At 40.7% G+C, this 25887-nt stretch overlaps 1 long non-coding RNA gene across 1 annotated transcript in view; it reads left to right on the forward strand.

The window, feature by feature from the left end:
- The first annotated feature begins 10819 nt into the window (after positions 1–10819).
- Positions 10820–25887, forward strand: part of LOC134475906 (uncharacterized) — a 52385-nt gene continuing 37317 nt past the window's right edge. Inside the window, exons 1-6 of the long non-coding RNA XR_010047232.1 lie at positions 10820–11179; positions 12059–12308; positions 14164–14282; positions 16361–16533; positions 23945–24029; positions 25014–25272. This is a non-coding gene — a long non-coding RNA (uncharacterized LOC134475906). The remainder of the gene's footprint in view (positions 11180–12058; positions 12309–14163; positions 14283–16360; positions 16534–23944; positions 24030–25013; positions 25273–25887) is intronic.

The following is a 25887-nucleotide window of genomic DNA, read 5'->3' on the forward strand; positions in this document are numbered from 1 at the left end:
TGTTCCGTCCCTGTCTTTCATGTAAGATTTTTGCTGAGAAATCTGATTACAGTCTTAGGATGGTTCTCTTGTATGTGGCAAGTACTTTTTCTTACTGTTTTCAAATCTTTCGTCTTCTGCTTTGGACAATTAATTTTAATATTAATGTTCTAGTGTAGACCTCTTGAGATTCAACCTACTGGGGGTTTTGGGGTTCCTGAGTCTGGGTATTCATTTGCCTCCCCTAATTTAGGAAGTTTGCTTGCATTATTTCTTTAAATAAAATTTCTCTTCCTTTCCTCTCTCTTTTCCTGCTTGTGTTTCCATAATGTGCACACTGGTTTACCTGATGGTGTCTGGTAAATGCTGCCAGCTTGCTTCAGGCATTAGTATCCCTGTTTTTTCTCTGCTCCTCCAGGTGGATAATTTCAGTCCCCTGTTTGGGTCTGTGGGTTTTTTTTTTTTTTTTCTGCTCAGCAGAGTCAGTCTGCCATTCAAGTTCTCTGAAATTTTTCAGCTCCAACACTGTAGTCTTCAGCAACTGAATTTCTCTTTGGTTCTTTTTATGGTAATTTTTATCTTTTCTCAGAGCTTCTGTTTTTGTACGTGTATTATTTTCTTGATTTCGTTTAGTTGTTTGTGTTCTCCCACTGCTCTTTGAGATGTTATGATTATTTTGAGTTCTTTGTCAGGCAGTTTGTAGACCTCTGTTCTTCAGGGTCAGTAACTGAGAACTTCATTTCTTTTCTCCTTTGATATTGTTGTGTTTCTTTGTTTCTTCCTTACCCTTCACCAGTCAGTCCAGCCAAAGATTCAGCAAACTGTGGGCCGGCTGCTGACATCTGTCGCTGGGTGGAAGCCTGTCTCTTTCCCTTGCTGTGAGAGGCTCACAGGTACTTTAGCAATGGCCTCCCTCCGTGCTCTGGCTGAGGGCAATCCCCTGAAAGGCCTGTCTCCCTTCCCTCTGTGGGAGTTTGCTGGGCCCGAGACTCTCTCTTGAGACCACACTATGAAGTCTCAGGGGAAGCATCCTGTGAGTCCTTCTCAATGCTTCTTACTCCTGTGTCCCCTTGGTGCTAAAGCTCTTCTTTGGACTTGGAAGCACTCATGAAGAAGGTACTTTTGACTGTGGCTGGTTGGAGGGTTGAGACTTGCTGCTCATTCTACTCCTTGCATCTCTGTTGCTAGGTGAAATGATTATTAAAGTGAGAGAATGTCCTTCAATTGGGACTTGCGGCTGTTGGAAACTCAGTGAGTGTTGAAGTCATATCTTACTCATCTCTGCTGCTAAAATCTGTTAATTTTAGTGGAATCAAGCAACTGGTATCATAAAAACTGCTTCAGTGATCAGGGTTCCTTTTGCCTTGCTCTCTCCATTCACTTGTTCAGGGCTTCCCTGCAGTGTTCTCCAGGCTGGCTTGCTGTTCCCTCTCCCCTCTCTCTTATGTCTTGCTGGGCCAGACCCTCTGAGTGCTGAGTCATCGGCTTACTCTGATAGCCAAATGTGGGCTCACATCCCACCAGGATTGTTCCATCAGGCAATTAAAAGTCTGCAGGAGTGTTTTTTCTGTCCTCTACTAGTTATTAATAATGTTTGATTTTGAAAATTCTCTTAGTTTCTCTGATTAATTCATCATCTTCTAAACAGGGAGGATCCAATGAATGAGTATATTGTAGGTGCCACATATTACTTTTATGCAATGTGTAATATATTTGTATATAGTATGTTAGTATAGAACATATTGTATATAACACACATGTAGACTGTGAATCACTCCTTCAAATTAAGGCTCTATCTTGCTTTGTCTCTTCTCTCCTTTTCCTTTATTCCTCCTTCTCCATTCACTGTCTCTCTTCCTTCCTTGCCATTTGTCTCCTTTTTCTCTCTTCCTTTCTTTTCATTTTATCTCATTTGCTTCTCTTTCTCTCTCTCTCAGCCACCCTCCTCCCTTCCAGATGTCTCCATGTTAGGGATTAAGATTTCGGATTAAGAATGTGCGGAGAATTTAGCAGCTCATAGTAATGCAAGAAATTCCAAGTGAGTTTAAAAAAAACTTAACTGTGTTCTTTAAAATATTATTTCAGCCTATATTTTCAACCTTCCTCTGGAGGAGGAGGTAGATAATTTATAGAGAAATTGTACGAGGTGCTGAGTTAAGTACTTAACCAACTTTATTCAATCTTAACTGAAGCTGTTCACAGTACCTAGTTTTCCTTATTTTCTGGGCAAACCATCTGCAGCTTATGTAGCCTGGGTAGCTTTTCCTGAAAAGCACACTGCACTTACAGTACGCACCATGTGCCAGCCTAAACTGAGTGCTTCTAACTCAGAATATCATGTGAATTCCCGTACATTCCCACTTTGTGCTCGTGTCCTAATCTTTCTGTCCTCTTCCTCTTCATGTGGAATTTCCAACACTTCTATTCATCTTACTAACTTTCAAATCCCAGAACTGCTGTTCTATGACTTGGCGGCCTTGAGACTTTCACCGGCTTTTATGTTTCAGGAATAGCTTTCTTTACTTGTAAAATAAGGCTAAAAATGACCTTCCACTCTTCCTTACAAAGCATTGGCTCTCAGGGTCTGATGGACTCGGACGAAAGCCATCAATTTTACCGATGAACAAATTGTTTTGTGCACAAATACACAAATTACTTACAAAACCTAGAAAATGCCTCTGCTTCTTGAAGCCACCCATGGACTTAGGTTTAACCTCTTTTAAAATGTTGCTGCAAGGATTTAGTTAAAACACTGTATAAAAAAGCTCCATACAAATATAAAATAGCACATGAAGTAAACAGGTATTCAGTAAAAAAATTAAATGAATGAATTAAACTTAGGACTGTTTTGAAGAACTGTGATCTTAGAATTTTCATTAACCTTTTCCTCTCATATCTGTAAGAATCTAGGAGGGAGATAAAATTCTTTTTCTCTAAACTGAGATTTCTGTGATACTCTGAGGTTTGAAGGAAAAAAATCTGTGGCATTTAGAATCTGAAAAACCTATTTTGGGTCCCAGCCCAGCTTTTTTTTTTCTGTTTATGTATAATTTTTAGGAGTCTTAAACCTCCCTCAAACCTTATCTGTATACGGTAACAAGAATACCTCACGCATAGGTACACAGCTAGTTAAAATCAAAGGGCTGTTCTAATGGTCGGATGGGATAATGTATCTGAAAGCTGTACGAACCCCAAAGTACTTTACAGTTGGAGTTGTATTTGTTTTCATGTTGAGCAGAGTGACCAAGAAAGAGGGGCAAATAAGGAGAAGGTGGTGCTTCAGAGAGGTAGAGAAGCCTTAGCTTTCCAGAAGCCTCGGGTTATGGATGGAGGATGTCAGTATGCACTATAGCCTGGCCCCACCAGGTCTTCTGTTCACTTCTACTGCCTCATTCTCTCCTTCCATCAATGTCCAAGACTTGTTGCCCCTTAAAAAAGCCTCTATTGGCAGGTTTTGCTTTTTACTGCCTCTGAAAATTGACATGTGACCAAAGTATTTTGCTTCTGGTCGCAAAGATATTTGAAATTATGTATTCTTTTAATGCATTAAGGATGTAATGAAATGAAGAGGGGCAAGGAGAAAGAAACGACAGTAAATTTCTCTGTAAATGGCTCATGTTGGCATGAGATCATCTGCAGTCTTATTCTTCAGAAGGGAAACTGAGATGCGGGGAGTCAGAGTCACTGTGTTGTGGTAGAATTGAACTCCAGTGCAGGCCCTCGTGATAAGCTTGGGGGTTGGTCCTAGTCATCTCCACCTACTGTTTCTTGGACTCACCATGAATGTCCAGATGAGGGCACATAATTTGCTGTCTTTTTAAATTTAATTTAATTTTTTAAATTTTATTTTTAAAAGAACAAAACCAAGGAAAGTAAAACTGAACAGAGCCAATCAAAACGAAGCAGGGTAAGTGACACAGGACTTCAAAACAATGCGAAATCAATAGTGGTTACCATAATGCCTCTCGTTCTCTTCCAAATAGCTGTAGATACATTCAGACACAGTAAAAATCAAACAGAACAGAAACAATAGAACCAATAGAACAGAACCAATAAAAACAAAACAATGAAAGCAATAAAGGGCTTCAAAACAAGACAATAGTGAATCCAAAATTGCCACCATAATGTATCTTGCTATCTTTGGAATAGCTGTTCCTGCCATCGGATACAACAAAATCAAACAAAACAAAAACAGAATAAAACCCAACGCAACAAAACAATGATATAACGCTTAAAAACAAGATAATAGGGAACTAACAATGGCTACCACCTCAGGAGATTCCCTTTGGATATTACACTGTGTACCATGATCCTCTGAGTAGATGATCAGACCCTTGGCCCTAGACCTGCAGTGTCAGTGAAACAGCAAACATCACAGGCATCCAATTGCATTTCACGTCCATGCTATCATTGCAGCTGGTGTTTCTCTGGATCAGCTGGTGGATTCTAGGGACTGAGAAGGATTTGGGTCTTCTCATTTCCCAGCTTGTGCACCAGAGGGTCTGGGATCTGGCTGTCCCCTGGCAGCGATGGCTGGTGCATGGTGCTGGTTTTCAGGGAGGGCTTGCTTCTATTCATCATCTGCCATCTTGTACCATACTTAGGGAGTGTTCAAGATTTTTGGGTTTATGACTGTGACTTAGTGGAAACACAGAAGAGTCTCCAAGTGACAGACTCCCCATTTTCATGAGGGTAAAGTCATCATTATACAATGAAAACATCCCTTGGGCCCTGCTATTTGGTTTTGAGAATCAGTAGAAATGCTGTGTGCCAGTCACTTTGGTTTATGGTGGTCAGATCGCGCCAGTTCCATTTATTTTATTTTTTTTTAATTTTTTAAAAAAATTTTATTTAAGGAGAAAAGAAAAAAAAAGCAGGGAAAGGGTACAAGTTATACAGATTTACAGAAAAAAAATGAACAGTAGGAAATCACTAGTTAATGGATTACATATTGTCATCTTAGAAATAATTGTTCAAGTCACAAAATTAAAGCTTGTAAAGTGGACATTCCATCAATGATACTGCAAACAGTTCTGTTAATTGATCCAATAAAACTCTGTGATATCATTTTCTATCTTATACACTTAAATATACATGCAGTTATATAGTTTGGAGCACTTTCTTTTCCTCTCTTTTGTACCATGACTATTACACATTTGGGTTTCATTGCTCCCACGGTTCTTATTACTTTTTTGGAAGAGAGTAAAACCAAATGTGACATAACAGAACAGAATCGGTCAAGTCAAAAGGGTGGACATAATAGATAATGTAAAAACATAATACAAGGTGATCAACAATAGTTACCATAATGCCTCCCGCTATCTCTAATAGAATTGCCTATATCATTGGTTATAATACAATTGAACAAAACAGTAAAGAATAAAACCGACAAGACCAAAACATTGGAGACATTGTAGGTCTTCAAAAGTAGATAAAAGTCAACAAGAATGGGCGTCATAATGAATCTCATTATCTTCACAGCTGATGCCTAAACTTTCGAACCTGATACTATCCAGCAAAACAGAATAGGGGAACATCAGTTAAAAACCAGATGGTGAGAGTAATACAGGGCTTTAAATCAAGGTAATGAAAAGTCAAAGTGGGTTACTATAATATATCCTGCTATTTTTTTTCCTTTAATTAAAAGGATAAAGATTAAAAAGTAAATAATGGAGTGGAGATTGAGATAAAAGAGGGCATGACAACGAAACAGCGCAGATCAAAACATAACCATTTAAGCAGAATAGTGTTTCACCACCAGATAACCCTGACCTAAAAGTAGTTACCATATTGTCTCTTTCTTTGAAATCCTTTAGTACAACTTCGTATACTGTAGCATTAAGTATATCAAAACAATGTAAAACCATTCAAGAGAATGGCAACCTTACAGAGTATTTAGAATCGACTAACAGAAAATGAACAATGGTTTCTGTATAATCTCCTTGTCTTTAAAAGGTTTTTGCTTATACTATCGTACATAATAAAATCCAATAAGATACAGCCTATTTAGACCATTGGAGACAGAAGAACAAAAGCTAGATGAGACTTCAAAACAAGATGATACTAAATCAGTATTACCTATTAAGATGTCATTTTCTCCAAAATAGCTGTTCCTATCATCCAATCTTCTCTGCCTCATTTCTGTTGAGCTCTTTTTCTGTCAGTAGCTGTCAGTTTGTCTTCTTCATTTTGTTCTCTGCTCCATTCGTTGTGGCCTCCCCGCCACTATTTCTGGGTTCTTTGTATTTTTCTTTTTTTAGAATATCCTGCAATACTTTCTGTAGAGTTGAATTGGTGGTTGCAAATTCCCCCAGTTCCTCTTTATCCTGGAAGCACCTTGTTTTTCCATCAATTTCCAGGGACAGTTGTGCAGGATATCTCAATCTTGGCTGGAGATTATTATCTTTCAAAGCTTGAATTATTTCCCCCCACGCTCTTCGTGATTTGATGGTTTGTGCAGAGAAATCTGCTGTAATTCTGATGGGTGTTCCCTTGTAAGTGGTCTGTTTCTTGTCTCTGACAGCTTTTAATATTCTGTTCTTGTATTGAATTTCTGGAATTTTTATTATTATATGCCTGGGTGTTGCTCTGTTTGGGTTGTAGGTAGCTGGGGTCCTGTATGCCTCATACATCTGAGTATCTTTACCTTTTGCTAAATTAGGAAAATTCTCCTGGATTATTTCTGTGAGTAGCTTTTGTAGTTCACTTGTTTGTGTCCCTACTTCTTCTTTTATGTTCTTAATCCTCAAGTTATGGATCCTCTTATCATCTTCTTGTCTTTGTATTATTGCTGTTTGTTTCTTTGTTATTTTTAAGAAGTTTTTCATTTCATTCTCCCATATTACAAGTCTGCCCTCCAGTTCAGATAGTCTGTCCTTAGTTTCTTTCAAGCTGTTATGCCAGTCTTCGATAGACTTCTTAGTATCTTGGTAGTCCCTTTGAACCTGCTTCATGTATTCTATGCTTTCTCTGTTTTCTCCATCAAACAATTCTCCCCTTTTTTTCTGTTCTTCCATTCCACCACCTGTTTTTCCTTGGGTGGTACTTAGCATTTCTCTAACTATTCTGCATACTTCTAGCTTCAGGTCGTTGATAACTTCATTCCTGAATTGGTCTATGAGGCTCTCTATATGGTGCCTTATGTGTATTGGTGCGGTGTCTGCTATTGCCTGTTTCTCAGAATTGGGGGCCGAGGAGCCTTTCTTGTTGCTGCCTCTTCCCATGCTGCCTCTTCTTCTCTGTTCCTTATATATGCAAGCTTATATAAGAGGCCCAGCTTCTCTCCCAGTCAGCCACAGCCTGATCGAATTGCGCCAGTTAGGTGTTCCCGCTCACCGCTGCGCACCAGGGAGTTACGGACCAGGCAGCCTACGCATCTCCCCTCCTGGCCACCGTCAGGCTCTGGGATCTGGGTTGGGACAGCCTACCGGGTCCGCCGGCAGCTTCACGCAGGCCAGGCGCTTTTCACCAATCCCGTCCAAGAGGGGGATGTATGTCTGGAGTCGCCACCGCGCCCTGCTCCCGCAGGACTGCTCGGCCCAGAAAGTCCTCTGCTGGAGTCAAACTGTGGTAGAGTGTCAGTTTCTCTCACTCACCTCACCACAAGTCAGTGCACGCCTCCCTGCCGTTCGCAGATTGCCGTTCTCAGAGCTTCTGCGCGTCTCTCTCCTTGCCGAGCCGATGTAGAGGCAGCCAGCCGCTGCGCGGCGGGAAACCCAAATCGCGACTTACAATGGCGCGGGGTCCAGCCTCCACACCTAGGCTTTTCTGTTCCTGTTTTAGCACCAGGACTGCATTCCAAGTTGGTTTCTCTCAGCCCAGTTCGTTCCTGAGTCAGCAGAGCATATCTCCACCTGCTTATGTCTTCTTAGTCCGCACCATTCCTGGCTTCTGAGCCTAGTCTTTCAGAGAGCCTCCGGTAGTTGCTGTTATCTGTCCGCCATGTTCTCCCTGCCAGTTCCATTTATTCAGGGGTCTGGACCACTGTTTGGCATGTTGCCATTTGGTTACACTCCACCTCACGGCACTTAACGCTAAGGGGCTTCTCTGTCCTTCTGTGGACTGCAGTCATGAATGTGTTAAAGTTTTGAGAGACAGAAAGACCAGTGGCTGCTACTTTGTTTTCTCGCGCTTCCTCCATCTATGAAATGTTCTGATAGATCTGCAGGAAGAGATTTAGTTGCAGATGGCAGAGGTCAGTGTCTTGTGTATTCAATGTAGTCAATAATAAAGTCAGGACTTATGCTAACCGAATGCTAATCAGGAAGCACAAGGACCTTGGAAAGTCATTATGTCTGGCCGTCGCTTCATGATATTACTCCAGCAGGCTCAGGAGGCCAATGCAAGGAGACTTTTAAACAAGTATCAAGAAAAGGCCAGAAAAATAAGGAAATGATTGAAATGCTACATAGATCCTGAGATTCATGTGATATACTACAGTAGAAGAAGGAGAATTTTAAATGGCATTTCTTTGTAGCAGAAGGAATACTATTATTTCCTATTGAAGGAAATCTGGTCTTCACTCAAACATAAATGTTCTATTTTTCTTGCCTAAATAGTATGATTTCTTCTAAACATATAATAGGTTTCTATGGGTGCTAGTTATAGGCCCTTTGAATGAAGTTGCTAACATACGCCTGTAGCACTCCTCATGGGAAGACATTCCCGCATCCCTGCATGTGGCTGGGCAGGCAGGGAGGAGCAGAGCTGAGAGCATGGTACGGGGATGGGTCTAAGGATGAGCCAACACACAGCTCCCATCTCTGCACCGTCCTCCGAGGCGTCAGCTCTGCATGACCGCTGACTCTCTGTCTATACATTTGGGCCAGACATGGTTTCCCCCTTTGCCTCTTTCTAGTCCTTTGTTCTTTATCTTCAGGGAACATTTATTCCCCTAAAGCAGGGAAAGAAGCTATGTGGCAAAAGTTACATACAACAACTGTGAAGACAATAAGATTCATTATGATGCCCATTCTGGTTGACTATTATCTTCTTTTAAAGTCCTGTAAAGTCTCCAATACTTTGGTTGTATTCGCTACTGTTTTGTTCAATTTTATTATAACTGATGACATAGGTAATTCTTCTTAAGATTGCAAGAGGCAATATGGTAACCATTGTTGATCACCTTGTATTTTGTTTTTACATTATCTATTATGTCTATCCTTTTGATTTGACTGACTCTTTTCTGATATGTCGCATTTGGTTTTACTCTCTTCAAAAAAAGTAATAAGAACTGTGGAAGTAATAAAACCCAAAATGTGTACTTGTCATTGTACAAAAGAAAAGAAGGTGTTCTAAAGGTTACAACTGCATATATGTTTGAGTGTATAAGATGGATAACCATATTACTGAGTTTTTTTGGATCATTGAACAAAACTGTTTGCACTCTCAATGTTTGAAAGTCCACTTTATATGCTTCAATTTTGTTACTTGAACAACTATTTCTAAGATGAGAATATGTAATCTATTAACTAGTAATTTCTTACTGTTTATTTTTTAAATTTTGTATTACTTGTACCCTTTCTGTTTTTTTTCTCCTTAAATAAAAAAAAAAAAAGAAAAAATTACACACACACATAAGTAGAAAAACCTTGTCAGCAGGCAATGAATGATAAGGCCCACAGGGAAGCACTGATTGCTGCCTGTCCATAAAGAGATAATGTTCCTCTAGGTGGGCCAGTGAGATCTTCCCCCGTGTTATTCTCTATGTGCAAGAAGTCGTTACTGCACAGGCTTTGCTAATTGACTAATGTTAAAAGATAAACACATAATGTTAGACCTTAAAATCATTTTAGCATTTGTCCTGTTTTCTCTTGCTATTTTATATATCTGTGCACTCACCCATTTACCCATCCTCCCACTCCCATCTACCCATCCACGCATCCATCCATTCACCTGTTTATTCTTAAATCAGCTTGCTGTGATTTCTAAGAGTATTTGCCGTCTGTTTGGAAGTTCTCATCTTCTTGGATCATAGACTTCTACCATTTTCCTCTGCCCTTTCTGTGCTGCCGGTGGCAGCGCACATGCCTTGTGGCTATTGGTAGTGTACCCCGCTTGTTTTATTTGGGATTCGTGTCACCTGGATCTTTACTGTTTAACTTTGTTGTAAATATAGCCTGTAAGTTTCTGCTCTGCTGCCCTGTTGCTCTAAATTTTTGAAGAGGAGAGTTGAGGACACTGCTTTGGCACTGTCCCTTCCTCAGATCTACTCTAATTCCTTTGAAGAACAAACTTGAAAGCCTTTGTGAGCTTTTCTATTAAAAGGACTGGCTCCCCGTTCCATTGGAGCAAAGTATCCTGGGATCCCATCAGGACTTGGCTTGAAGTAACAGGTTGCTCTAGACCTGTGGGGCTTTCCCCCCGAGAGGGACTCACAGTGGCTGATTTTTAAATTTCACTTTACATGGCGTGTTTTTGGAAATAGTGTATCAGTATGCACTTCAGGCGGGGCTTGAACTCACTAGATCGCCCAGGCTGACCTCAGACGTGTGGTGATTCTCCTGCTTCAGCCTCCGGAGTGTGGCATTACAGTCATGGCCAGCTCACTCTCAGCTCTTTTCCTGCTCAAGCACTATATGTCTATCCTGGACCCTTTATAACGTATGTCACTCCTTTGGCTAGCTACTTAGTTCTTATATTTTTTTGTCATTATATAAAACTTCAATATGAACTTTAGACTTATTTAGGCTGGAAGTTCAGCTTTAATAAAACTCAAAACACATATATATGACTTATAGAACATAAATGTGATATATACATCGTAAATGCATATGTATATATATAGTAACTCATATGGTATACCTAGTTACTTTATAGAATTTCAGTGTTGAAGCATATTTGCATATCCTCTAACAATGTTTTTTTCTTGGCATTACTGGCATTTGGGGCCAGATAATTATTTGGAGACTGTCTAGTACACTAAAGGTAATAATTTGTCAGCTTACCTGGCCTCTACCCACTAGATGTCAGTAGCACCCCCCAGTTGTCCACCCCAAATGTCTCCAGAGAATGCCAAATGTCCCTGGTGGGAGTGGGAGGGTGGATGCCAGTGGGTGGGGGGTGCTGCTATTGAGAACCCCTGGTCTCACAGTTTTCTCCCTGTATAGTTGAAGAGCAGGCAGAGAGGAGCAATTATGTATACACAAGTTTGCACCACTGTTTTCTAGACTTTCCTGGAGGACATAATCACAAAATACGGGTAATTATGTCTACTAATACTTTATAGTTTGAAGCAGAATGTTTGCATGTTTGGAGATGAGAGTGTCGACTTTTAGGGACCAGATTATTATGCAGACAGCCTCTCCTGTGGGTAGGGACTACGCAAAGAGCGCTCACTGTTGGCTCCTGGAATGCAGACGAACACTCCACAGGCAAGCGTTTAGACTTCGAGGGGAACTGGAGAGTCGTTGTTTAGACAATGGGATCCTGTGGGCTTGTCGATTTCTAGTAAGAGCATTATTTTGAGATTGCCTTCTCTTTTGGAATTTCCTTTGATGGCGTTGGCCAAGATGAAGAAGAAAAATACTATTAAGTATTCACCATCACTAAAGACTACTGGGAAGGCAGCCAAACTGGCAAAGGAACAGAAGGCTACTAGCATCTTTTTAACTAGTGGGAAGAATACTAAATTCACTTTGGTAATACCTTTTTCTGTCACCATCTGCTAGAGATCTAGACAATATACTATTGCAAATCCTGCCTGACAACTGGCAGAAATGAGGGAGAGAAAGAAAGAGAGAGATAAAAGGGAATAAAAAGATGATGTACATTAATAAATTTGGCAAAGGTTTTGTTAAATATATCTTAATGGTAGCATCACTAATTCTTTTGGTGTTTTATCAAATAATGTCTTACTATTCACATGTTTTTCCTAAAAGTGTACATTTTAGATATACTAGAAGAAGAATGTGAGGGAGACTTTCTTGTTTGTGGCAATAAAGCTGGCCTATATAGTTTCATAGATGATTTTAGGGTGTGTTGTGGTATATATGCATGAAATATATTTTTAGATTCAACAGATTTTCTCTCTAATGCTATTTGTAGCTGTCAGCCAATGGAATTACCTTATCATCTCCAGGTGTGACATTCAAATGTGGATTTTCAAATCGATTGGTGTGGGAGCCCCTGGTGAGGGGTGAAACACCCTTCCTGTGTGTCTGCATGGGGCACTGTGGATGTTACAGCTCCCGCTGGCTGCTTCCTCTTTGGAGCTCCCCCCTGCGCCACTTCCTGGCCACCATGAAGTAAGCAGCTTGATGTACAAAGTCCTTTAGCCATGGTGTTCCTGCCTCGGAGCCAGCCCACTGGATCCTCTGAAACTGAGCCGAGTAAGCCTGTTCTCCTCATGGTTGTGGGTGTTGGGTATTTTGTGCTGGCAATGGGAAGGTGGACTGAAGGACTGGGTGTTCTTTTCCATGTCTGTCTCTCCCACTGGCTTTGTTGTATCTCCGGGGCAGGGAAATGCTTGATTGGACTTGGTACTTCTGCAATTACCTAGCATGCTACCGGGCTCATCCAGGATGACCTGTAATGACTGCAGCATCGGCTTGCTAGGTTCTGCTGCCTTCCCAGCCACCAGCTCTTTCACCTGGAAATGTTAGCAGCAGCCTGACTGTGCCCTCACCGTAGCTATTCGGGATGCAACGAATTTTTCACAGAATCTGTTCCCACTTGCCATAGAAGGCAGGGCATGAATGAGCTCTAGGGCAACTTAGGAATCCGAGGGACTTTTAACGTTTTGTTAACATGGACTGCGGATCCAGACAGACCTACGTATGAACCTTGGTTTTGCTGTCTGCTAGTGTTGCCTTGGGGAAGTTTCATAACTTTTAATGCTTGACTTGGAAGTGCTCAGTAAATATACTGTAAGTGAATTCATGGTATGTAAGCATCATTTCTGTTTTCCTTAAAATGGAGTAGATAGACAGTGCTGTTAAAGTATTCATCTGGCACACTCAGGAGGAAGGTAGAGAAGTAATTAGATGTTTCACAAACAGACTGTTGGGTATTCACCTGCCATTTGTGTGCCCTTTCTATATATTTGTAATTACTTCTGACACACACACACACACACACACATGTATATAATTTTAGGCATGATTAGCACATAAAATTATTTTGTATTACTATGACTTCCTTTGTTTTCATGCATATGCTTAATTTTATCATCACAGCAACTATGTAGAGTCATCAAGGTTATCATCCACATTTTCTTCAGAAAGATATCTGAGGCCCAGAAATTATTTGCTTTACCTGAAGTTACAGCACTGAGACTAGAACCTAGATTTTCTTAGAATCTTCCAGGCTGTGCCCAATGCCCTGTTATTTTCTTAGTGAACAGGACTTCTAAAATGAACCGAACATTTATTTACCTCTGCACCCCAGGTCCTTTTGATGAAATGCAAAGGGCAAGGGAGTAGAGCCCCAAGTTATTGGGTGGCTTTTATGCTAGGCCATTTAAGTGACTTTTTGATCTCCTCAGTGGGTTTGTGGATGGAATGTGGAGGGAGAGAAACAAAAAAGTAGCCCCTTAAGCCCAACAGCTGTGTTTGTGTTTGCAGCTGGTCTTGTGCACACAGTACCACTGAGAGACAGAATAGCTGGTCTCGTGGCTGTGAGCAGGTTGGGGTGAGGGCAACACAGGCTCCTTTGTGGGCATTTAGGGGGCTTTCTGAAGCATGAGAAGAGTTAAGGAGAAACACTAAACTCTTACTCAAACTACAATTCTCCAGTTTGAAGCATGACTGTCTCTTCTTTTAAAAATAATAGATGAGTTCATGCCTGACAAGCTCCAGGATATAGGCTGGCTCTTGTAGGGTTGCTGGAGGTGAACTGGCTGCTGATGGTTTCAACTGGCATAGAATATTGGTTTCAAGTGTGGATTATGGAGCTAATTGGGCATTTACCAGGTCTAGGTGCTTTGGATATAGTGGTAGGAAAATAATCTCTCATTGCAATGAAGTTTACATATTAGGAGGAATAGAAAAATAAATAAAATCAATAAGTAAACAGTATAATACATTAGAAGGTTACAAGTGTTATGGAGAAAAATTTGCCTGGCAAAGGGGTCCACTACTGGTATTTTCCTTTCTTGTCTGCCCCATGGTAAAAGTTTTATGATGCAATTTTTTATGCTTAGCTTCTAATTCTTGATTCTCCCCCACTAACCCCTTTTGTTTCTAGGGCAGAGTGTAGGTCCTGAGGTTCGCATCTGGTGGGAGTTTGATGTCTTCAACATGGCAAGGATTCAGGAGTAAATGGAGAAAAGCAAAGGAAGACGAGGAGATGAAAATCCCTGACAGGTAAGTAGGCACAAAAGCCCACACTAAACTTCCGCTTTCTTTGCTTTCTTTCACATATATTTAATACCCCTGACATTGGATTAGCTCCAACTTGTCTAAGACTCAGTTCCAGCTATAGAAAATCTTACTGCCTGGCAGAATGCTATTTATAATCTCCATACGGTCCTTTTTTCTATTCAAAAGAAACTTGGGCATCTGCTGTCTGAATGAAATAAACACAGCCAACACAGGGAAGTCCAGACCAAGGAAAGGCAGAGTCTGCACAGATACCAGGGCTGACATTCAGAGACCTCTGGGTCTTCCAGCAGTCACAGCTGAAGGGAGGCTATGCACCAACTTACTCCGATAGGTGAAGCCTTTCTTACGTCGGATTTCTTATGGAAATTCTCACACTGGACAGGCAGTGAGGGCCTGGGACGATGTTGTCACTCGCAGCGGTAGAGCAGATGTGAATCTGTTGTGGGATGTGCAGGAATGGTCTTCCTTCAGTTTCTCCCCATCATCCAGTGAGTTCCCTTTGCTCCACTGCAAAGACAGGTGGGAGCTCAGGGCTGTGGAGAGAAAGGAGGATGATTTCTGTGGCCGATTCCCCATCTTTCATCTACTTTCAGCCCTCTCTCCATGCTACCAAACAGTTTTGGCCGTGCAGTACACTAGGATGTTTATCTTGCCTAACCACACAAGGCACATGATCACACTTGCCACGCAAGCACACACCACGCACATCCCCTCAAGAAGTTCCCCCAAAGTCCCTGAGCAATATTTTCTCTTGTAGTGCATTGCTCTGATTTTTAAAATGCTATCAGTTCATTTTTAAATTGTTGCTTGTCACCAACTAAAAAATTAATTTCATGACTCACAAATTGGTCACGACCTGTGATTTGGATATCAATACCCTGAATCATTTGTTCTCAGCGCAGACAGCTGTTCAGACTTTACTTATTTGTGTCCCTAGACGATGTAATCACATCCATTGAAGTGTGTGTGTGGTAAAATGTGATTCTAGTGTGCCCCTTATCATCCTCAGTCAAGTCAAAGTGACAAAATTATAGGAAAAATAAACCAAAGGAAGAGAAGAAGGGAAAGAGAAGACGGAGAATTCTTTCTGTGCTTTAGAGCACAGCTGGTCTCTTCTGTTCCAGGGAGTACCAGCTCCTAATAGAAGAAAGTTCTGGATTCCAGTTAACATGAAAGCTGGATGTGAGGGCACACGTCTGTTATGCAAGAACTCTGGTAGGCTGAGGCAAGAGGTTCAATAGTTCAGCCCAACCTGGGCCACTCAAGTGAGATCCTAAGTTAAAAACTAAAATTCTACACATACAGATAGATGAATGAAAATTAAAAAAGAAGAAAGGGAAAGGGTCTGGGATATGCTTAGTACAAAGAACCTGTTCAGTACCCACTAACACACACACACGATAGGAGTAACTGCACTACAGTTCTCAGGAGGCATGCCGAATATATTCATGGAGTAAAAATGACACTAAATGTAAGGCAAGTTCACCCTACTTAAAGCTGGCCCTTTCATCCTTTGTGTGTTTAAGAAAAGTTTTTCTTTAAAGTCTGAGTTCCAAATGCAGTAGCATGCAGGTTCTTGAGTGCAGGTAATAAGGATCGACTGCAGCTATATTTCTACCTCCATCTAGATGCCCAGTGACCTGGAGAGTCTAGTCTAAGTGTTCCTGGAGTTTAATTTCCTATGATGCATTGCAACAGTGTAGGGAGTGGCTCAGAATGGCTGCCGCTGTCCTGCCCCTCCCACCTGAGGGCATTTTCTGTGTCAGCCTACATTTCCCATGATCCTCCCCTTGCCTACAATGCACATGACATAAGCATCTTCCTGCTTCAGCCTACATCTCCCATAATCCCCCCTTGTTGACATCACTTCCACTTACCTATGTGCCTACGTATGACTTCCTGCTAGTCTGATAGGCCCAGGGCATATGAGGAGATCCAAGCCGGCCCATCCTATAAAGCCACATCCCCTTTGACTCTATATAAGCCATGTTCACTTCCTGAATAAAGGGACTTGATTGGAATTGGTCAACTTGTCCTCATCTCTCTTTTTTCTTGCCCAGCCCTCCATCCCCTTCCCCTTTCCAGGTGGGGCCTATGGACCGATCCATGGGCTGGATCACAGCAGGGTGGCCAGGATCTCTGCAGACAGGATCTGCATGGCAGAGAAACACACCAAGTCCAATACAGGGCAATGATCTCTCTGGGCTTTCAGCCTAGGCAAACAAAGCAGATGGTAAGTGTGAGCCATGCCATATTTTATGTCTATCATATTTGATACCCAGAGCAATCAACCTTTACTAACTTTCCTTCATGTGAGAAAATAATTTCCAGTTATAATTCTGAAATGAAGCAAAAATGAGTTGAAAAGAAATGTAGTTGATGTTTTGAAATTGATCTTGATCAGTATAATCATGCTAGTAAAAAATAAAATTAAAAACTTAAATAAAATAATAACATAGTACAAAAAAGAAAGAACTGTAGGTGAAAACATTTAATTACAGCAAAGTTTTAAAGTCCTTTATGTCACAATAATGAAAATTGACACTATAACTTCAGTTTGTTCTTAAAGCCTATCTTCTGCAAATTTGTCAATGACATTGTTAAAACTGTTCTCGATATATTCATGCTCAGAGTCACTATGGTCAGATATATTCATCTATCTTTGCTCATAGTTGATTGAAGGGCTTTTTTTATTAAATTACAATTTGAAACCCTTCTTTCTTATGAAGAAGCAGATATCTAAAATAGGCAAGGGCTTAAATGTAATAAGACTTGTTGGAAATTCTTAAATGATTCCATTTCACAAAAATAATTTCAGAAATTTCAATAGTATTCATTTTGTTTTTCTTTTATTTCAGTTTTAGAAGTTTGCAAATATCTCTGCAGTCCAAAAATTTCCACTGAAAATCTTTAGTGATGGCTTTATTTTAAATTTCTATCATTCAGTGATATCTGAGACATTTTGTCTTTTGCAAAAATACAAAATTTTCTAAACAGTAGTGAGCATCAACACCACTTAACTCACTGCTGGGTACTGAGTTACATAACTGAACTGACTCAAGTTCTGTTTGTTTGTCTTTAAAATTACTGTGCTATTAACATTTATTAAGAAATTACTTCTTAAAGAGATATGTGTATAACACCAGGCATTGGAGAATCCAGAATGTAGCAAGCTGGAGCTAGTGTGTGAATTAACTGCTGTGTATAATATGATATTTATCAAAGTGCAGTGCAAATGTAATGCTTGGGAGCTTGTGCTAACATTCAGTACCACCTGATGTGTAGTACTGATGGTGCATCATACAAAGCAGACCAGCTGTATCTGTGTTTCTGGGGATGCCATGGGTGGAACCCAGGGTCTTGGGCATGCTTGGCAGGTGCTCTACCACTGAGCAGCATTTCCAGCTTCCATGGTTTCCTTGTTCTCTGTTAAGTTCTGCACAGGCTTTAACATTGCCTGCACGGGAGTGGACCATCAGTGCAGTCTCACTTCTATAAAACACCCTTGGGAACAAATCTTGGTGAAGATTTGAAGATTTGGTGTCTGAACTGTGTCCCAGTGTGACAGTTACCCACTTCTGTCCTCCCTGGCACCCCAGATAGATTCAGCAACTCAACCCTCTCAAGTTTCTCCTCTTCCTGAGCTCCAGTGGCACGAGTCTAACCTGGGACTCTATCACTTCTCTGTGAGCAGAGAGAGGGAGGTGGGTAGAGAGGAAAGAGAAAAATGAATTTAATCTCCAGCAAGGCATTTGCTACAAGGTACATAAATCTTCATTTTGTACCAAATTCCAAGCCTTGAGGTTCTGAGCTAGCAGCTGTTCTCTGTGGAGGGAAACTCATGCTTTGCTGTAGCCCAGTCTCAAGACAAGAAGTAGCGTGCGCAGTGTCCGAGGTTCCCAGCATTGCACCCCCAGTGTAACTGTGGGCCAACTACCAAGTACTCTGTGTGGAGTAACCTCCTCACTAAGGTGGGATCATAACAGTGTCTGCCTCACAGAAGCCCTGTGGAGACTAAATGGGATCGTGTATGCAGGCTGCCTAATCTATGCCTCATGGATACAAGAACACTCAATAAAAATTAATTAGGGGTTTCACTCTTTTACCAGAGAAAGGCCAACCAAAAAAGAGAACTACAGACCAATCTCTCTAATGAAAATAGATGCAAAAATCCTCAGTAAAATACTGGCTGGCAAAATGCAGCAAGTCATTGAGAAGATTATACACCAAGACCAAATGGGATTAATTCAAAGAATGCAGGATGGTTCAACATACAGAAATCAGTAAATTACATCATCATCTCAACAGATGAAGAAAAAGCTTTTGGCAAAGTCCAACACTTATTCATGATAAAAACCTTACATATAATCAGAGTAGATGATCTTTACCTCAATCTGGTAAAAACCATCTATGACAAACCAACAGCCAACATCCTTCTAAATGGACAAAAACTGAAAGCTTTCACTTTAAAATCAGGAAAAAGACAATGATATCTACTAACATCACTCCTATTCAATATAGTTCTGGAAATATTAGCCAGAGCAATCAGACAAGAGAGAGAAATAAGAGGAATAAGGATAGGAAACAAAGAAGTGAAATTATCATCATTTGCAGCAGCATATAATGATCATTAAAGGCATGAAAGAGACACACAAGTGAATATAGACATTTCTTTCACAGGCTTATTAAGTGCTGCAAAAATTTTGTTTCTGAGACTGACTTGATTCTAGTTTAAGTGAAACCTGGTTTGTCCTTCTAGCAATATATTTTTAAAGGCTCCATCATTAGATATTCTGACTCTAGGTCCATGGGACTAGACTGGATCTGAGTCCAAATGACAGGAGGATCTTGAACCTCAAGTTAGCTTTATTGTGCACCAAATCAAATTTTTGTGAAAACCATCCAGGATCCTTTGTGTGCCTTTTGGAAGTGACCACACCATTAGGAATTCTGATTGTGCTGCTCTAACTGGCATTTTTGAGGGTGAGGGCTTTGTTCTCTCTTTCATCTGTGTCTGTCAGAGGTTAAGTGTCAGAAGCTGATGTAGGTTCACTGCCATGTTAAGTCCAAAACAGTTTGTCTCAGGAATAGGGAATACAAAACTCAAAAGGCATATTTCAATGGAATTTGATACACACTGTATTTAGGGTTTACACATGAGAGAATGTCATTTTTAAAATAATGTTTATCACTAGACACAAAAGAGCCTCTAACTGCTCTTTTAATTTAAAATACTTATTTAAATGTTTAAACCCTAAGAAAGACCATTTGTGCTTCTTCTGAGAAGTGTCTTCATTTCACTTACCCATTTTTGATTGAGTGTTTTATTCTGGGTAGTCTAATATTTTTTGAGTTCTTTACATATTCTAGATACTACTAGTCCTCTGAGGAATAACTGAAAAAATTTTTCCTATTCTGTAGATTTCTTTATCTCTCTGTTGATTATTTCCTTTGTTGTGCCAAAGCTTTTAAATTTGATCTGATCCCGTGAGTTGATTCTCAGTGCTATTTCTTGTGCAACTTGGCTTCTGTTCAGAAAGCCCTTGCTATGTCTATGACCTCAGGAGTTTTGCCTACTTACCTTCTAGCAAGTGCTTCTGTGCCAAAATTTAGATCTTCAAACAAACACGGAATAATGAAAAAAATCAAAGTATTAAGAATGAATGCTGCGCGTTTAAGGAGCAAAGATGGTGGATAGATAACAACTGGCTACAGAAGCTCCCTGAGATAGTCAACTTAGAATTCAACATCCCCAAACAGAGGGAGATAAATTCTCTCATCCCAAGAAGAAATTAAGGCTACTTGCCGACCATCGAGGTCCCGTTGCAACTGGCTGAGGCTGTGACTTGCTGGGGTCCCGCTGCAACTGGCTGGGGTTCCACCGTGACTGGCCAGGGTCCTTCCATGACTTGCCAGGGTCCCGCCGAGACTTGTCGAGGTCCCACCGCGACTTGGCGAGCCGTCTGAGGTCCCACTTCTTCAGCTCACTGGAGGCACAGTTACACTGAGTTCAAGGGTCAGCAAGCCGAACAGAGAGCTGAGTTGGTGGGGAGCCTACATGGACCTGTGGTGAGTGATGGAAGTGGAGCCATTCCATAAAGAGGGGGGCCCCAGTGGATACATTCTGGGACCCGGCAGGACTGGCACGTACAAGGGGCAGCAGTAACTTCAGTCAATTGTTCCCTTCTTGAATAGGATTGGTGGAGTGAGCTAGGCCTGGGTCATATGACCCAGTTGAGACCCAATACGTTATCTGAGGTCAAGTCCCTGCAGCGTTGGTGCACACTAACCACACTGGCCCAGTGAGGCCTCGGAGGTTTGGCTGCTCCGGAGGGGAGGTGGCACAAAGTAATACAGTAGTGCAGGCCACAGCAGCTTGCCTGATCTGGGGGGGGGGGGGGCTGGCATATGCTGTCCCTGTCTGCAACTCACTAGCACACTGCAGTGGGTCATCTAGCCAGCACACTTCAGAAGAATTGTAACCAACAGAGAAAGAAACTGGGGCGTCCTGGAAGAAGCAAAAAAGATGGGAAGAGGAAGAAACAACAAAAAGTCCCCAGGCCCCCAAACCTGAGAACACTGACCCAGGACAGGTAAATACAAAGACGAATGAGAACAGTAAACATACAATGTCAGACACAGCACCAGTGGACATAGAGAGATATATTTGGGACCGCATAGATGAGTTCAAAAATGAAATATTTAGCCAAATAAAGCAAGATATAAGAAGATTAATAAAAGAGATACTAAGCATCCCTCAAGCAGACACAGATGGAAGAAGGGAGGAACTCAAACACAGGAAAGAACCACTTGGTGAAGAATATAAAAAATATAGAATACATGAAGCAGATTCAAAGACATCACCAGGAAATTAAAAACTCTAAGGAAAGATGGCAAATCAGCTTGAAAGAAACTAAGGATAGATGATCCAAACTGGAGGACAATTTTACAATGTGGGAGTATGAAAGGGAAAACTTTTAAAAAATAACAAGGAAACAAGCAGTAACAATACAAAGGCTAGAAGATGACAAGAGGATCTATAACTTGAGAATAAAGAATATGAGTAAAGAATCAGGAGTACAAACACAGAACTACAAAGATTATACACAGAAATAATTGAGGAAAACTTCCCAAACATAGGAGAAGGACATGCTATTCTGATATATGAGGCATATAGAACTCCAGCCACCTACAACCAAAACAGAGCTACACCCAGTCATTTAATAATCAAGATCCCAGAAATTCAACATAAGAACAGAATATTAAAAGCTGTTAGAGACAAGAAACAGATAACCTACAGAGGAAGGCCCATCAGAATAATGGCAGACTTCTCGACACAAGCATCAAGTCAAGAAAAGCTTGGAGCAAAACATTTCAAGCCCTGAAAGAAAATAACCTCCATCCCAGAATGATATACCCTGCTAAACTGAAATTAATGGAGAAACAAGATGCTTCCAAGACTAAGAGGAACTTGAGAAATTTGCAACCACCAATCTAAATCTACAGAGAATACTGCAGGGCATTATATATAGAGAGAAAAGTACTAGGATTCAGTGGCAGGAACAGTGGCAGAGAGGCCTCAGTGAATGGAGCAAAAAACAGAATGAAGAAGATAAGCAGACAACTGAGCATAACAGACATGAGTCAGAGAAGATTTTATTCAAAACTGATGTGATTGATAGTATCAAGTCTGAGAGTATAGGCAACTACACTGAAGATGACAAGACTCTACGATACACATTCTTGTTTGATAACTGCCTGTTTTTGAAATTCTATACTATATACGCAGTTGTGTTTTTATTAATACTGTTATGTACTGACATATTCAGTTATACTATGTCTGATGATATAGCCAATTCTATTGGAGATAACAAGAGACAACACAGGAACTATGGTAGAACGATTTGTACAAAGGTCTTATATGTTTATTCCATTTCATGTGTTTATAGAAATATGGTTTGTTTTGCCTTGCTTTGTTTTGTTTCTCCCTCTAATATAGAAAGGATAGAAATACACGTTAAGACTCATGCATGTGTAGAATCTGTAAACAGTTTATGAGAACTGATCTTATGACACATGATGAAATGCACAGATACTTTGAAGAAAAAGAGACACTAAAATGCCCAGTGCTGATCCTGGAATGTCATAATGTGAAACCCATCAATAGTATTATTTTTTGTTCAGAGTGATATTAGCTTGCTTAGATTTATTCTATCTCAACATAATTGAAGATATGGATAACTGCATGTATGTTTAAGTGTATAGGATTGATAACCATATTTCTAAGTTTTTGATGGATTGTTGAACAGAACTGGTTGCAGTCTCACTGTTTGAATCCCCAGTTTATATGCTCCACTGTATTATCTTGAATAACTATTTGTAAGAGGACAATCTGTAATCATCAATTAGTGATTTCTTACTGTTTATTTTTTTCTCTGAAATTACATATTATTTCTACTTGTTTTCAGTTTTGTTTAGTCTTTCTTTAAATAAAATTAAAAAAAGAAAAAGACACTACAGTACCCAGTGCTGATCACGGAGTATCATGATGTGAAATCCAGCAATACTAGTATTACTAGTATTCTTTGTTCAGAATGATTTTAACCTGCTTTAGTTGTTTATTCTAAACATAAATGAAGTTATGGATAATTGCATGTATGTTTAAGTGTACAGGATTGACAACCATGTTGCTAAGTTTTTGTTGGACAGTTGAATAGAACTGCTTGTGGTCTCACTGTTTGAATTCCCACGTTGCATGTTCCATTTTTGTATCTTGAACAACTATTTGCAAAATGACAATATGTAAACATCAACTAGTGATTTCTTACTGTTTATTTTTTTCTCTGAACATATGTATTATTTCTACCTATTTTCTGTTTTGTTTAGTCTTTCTTTAAATAAAATTTAAAAAAAAATTATGAATGCCGTGATTTCTAACTAGCTAGCCAAACGGAACGCTTTAGGAGGCATCTCTGCACAAAGGCGCCTCAGGAAAACATTAATAATCTGCATTCTATTTTTTCGTGAACTTATAGGAAACTGGAAAATTAAAACATGTAAGACTTGGCACATCCATATTTATATGACGTATTAGAACAAATACATTTGCAATAATTAAAGAGCGCTTGAGAGGTACAGCTGACTTAGGCCACTGGTATAATTCCTAAAGATAAACCTTTAGATTCTGACTTGAATCATCTCAGTTTTTCTGATGGAAAGTAGAGAAGTTGAGGAGTCTCACACATATTTATTTCCTCCTGTTGCATAATGATTATTTATTCAGTATAATTCTGGAAGCCTTTATCGAGTACCTACTATCTGCCCAATTATCACGTACCTACTGTCCAGTGCTCTAGTTGACTCAAAATTAAATAAGATGCCCTGTACTCTGGTGACCAAGACATGTATTACTGGCTGTGACTGTAAACACGGGTGCTACGAGGCCGAAAGCAAGTCTATCTTGGCAGTTCACAGAGAGGAAGTTCTGCTGGTGTGAATTAGAGGAAGAAGTATGAACACAGGCCCATCTTGGAGGGTTTAGAGCTATGAGGTGGACAGTAGTGACTCTGAAGGGCAGGGCACAGGGCAAGCAGGTCACCGCAGGAGTTCCCTTAGTGTTAAAGGGTATTGCTTCTCTTCCACAGCAATGGAAGAACACCAGTGTTTACAAAACAGCATGACAGGCGAGCTAGTGGGGCGATTCCTGATGGCCCTGAGTCTCCTGGAGCAGTAAGTAGCAGAATTTCTGCTGAGCCTGGGAATTTGTTGTTGATGTTGGGATACTAAGGGCAGTGTAGTCAGGGGCTTACCAGTTGCGATGGGGACAGAAAAGGAAGTGACCAGCACTGAGTGAGGGTTCTGGAAAACTGCAAGTAGCGGAAGGTGGAAAAACATTACAAATTTATCATGCAGCCAATTAACACCATTGTACCAACTTTTTGTAGTGACATTCAACAATCAAGGTGAAGACAGTTGCATTGATATTATTGATAACTGCTAATTTCATAGGTACATGTTTTTGTGGCCTTCCTGGTCCCCCAAATGCCTCTAGTCATTCATCTTTCATGGAGATCCATGAAGAAAGCTAAAACGTGCTGGTGTGTCCTGAAGTGTAGGGGTGGAAATATTTTACCAAGAGCAGACGTGACGCCTTTTTGACAAGAGACAAATGTTTCATTCAAATGCTGCATTTCGCATATTGGAAACCGTAATGAATTCCCATGCACCCCTCTCCCCAGTTCACAGTGTCAGGCCAGGCATGGTGGGACCTCAGGCTTCCCTCACAAAATTAAATTTAATGCTACACCCTCCAGTAGAATGATGCATAAATCAAGCCTTTGATTTGCATGGACTGTAGCAAGCTGCTCCATTCTGCACAAATATAAACCCGACTCTGAATATTATGTCAGGGACAGGAACAAAGCAATCTAGGACTTCCAATAAAAGTAGGGTACCCAGTGTAATTCATGCTGATATTACACTGCTCTGTGTCAAGCCTGTTATTAAAACTCTTGTTTTAGCTTCCTTTTTTCATTTCAAAAGAAAATGTTTTTCTTGACCTTCCTGTATTCAGAAAACCAGTGCACAGTCCAACCAGTACTGTTTATAAACTGGTGTCCACAAGAGACACCGTAGATGCATCTATTTTCTTATTTCTGGCCTCCAGTGCGTGCTGAGTTATAACTTTCTTTGCTCCTATTCTTCCCATTGCAGAGGAGCTGACCTATGTTTTTAAACTACAAGAAAAATCACTGGGATCTGAAATGAGGGAGGCTTTGATAAGGAGCATTTTTAAAAATGCAGCATGAACCTGTTCCAAGTCCCCAAAGAGCAGAAACACATCGTGGTCCCGCGCATCTTCCACTCTGCACCAAGGCCCGGCATGTTTACCCTGGAAGGAGGTGGAGTCTGCCTTGTTCCTCATGCCAAATACCTTCCCATGAAACCACAGCTGACAAGAGCAAGTTGCCAGGTGAGCACGTGACCTTGGGAGCTGGGCAGATGACCTGGCATCTGTGGTATAATTTCTCCCAGCAGAACACGAACATTTGTGAGAATTTGGAATGCTCCAGGATCTGAATAAGTGAAAGGCAATGTCTGAGAAATGAATTTATGGCATCTTTAGGAGAGCAAATTAGGATTCATTCAGGCCCTTGTGAATGGAATATACATGAATATTAATTAAACGGCCACAATATGTTAGCCATTCTGCTCAGTAGCATGGGACACATAAAATGAATTTCAAGGAATTTACTGTTAAAGTTAAGGTATATGAGATCTGATAAAATACTGTGCAAGTTGAAAGTATCTGCCTTAAGATCCATAGATGTGAAGGAAGCATACGTTTCTAATTGAAGGAAACTAGGGAAGGCAGAGTGGGTGCAGTTTGGCCACGTGGGATGGAGCCAGGAAGCGGGGACTCCTGGATCGTGGAACCCCATGTATTGGTCACGGATAAGGAATAGTGGCTAGACCCAGCCTCTCCCTAGTGAGTGAGTGAATGAATCCTAGAGGAGAGAAATGAGACTGGAAAGGTGGAGAAGGTGGGGGTGACCCCTGAGCACTGGGTCAGACAGTTCTGAGGGCG

Source organism: Cavia porcellus, unplaced genomic scaffold (assembly GCF_034190915.1).
Source record: "Cavia porcellus strain 051 isolate PalLab524CR breed Dunkin Hartley unplaced genomic scaffold, mCavPor4.1 scaffold_5, whole genome shotgun sequence".
Taxonomy (NCBI): domain Eukaryota; kingdom Metazoa; phylum Chordata; class Mammalia; order Rodentia; family Caviidae; genus Cavia; species Cavia porcellus.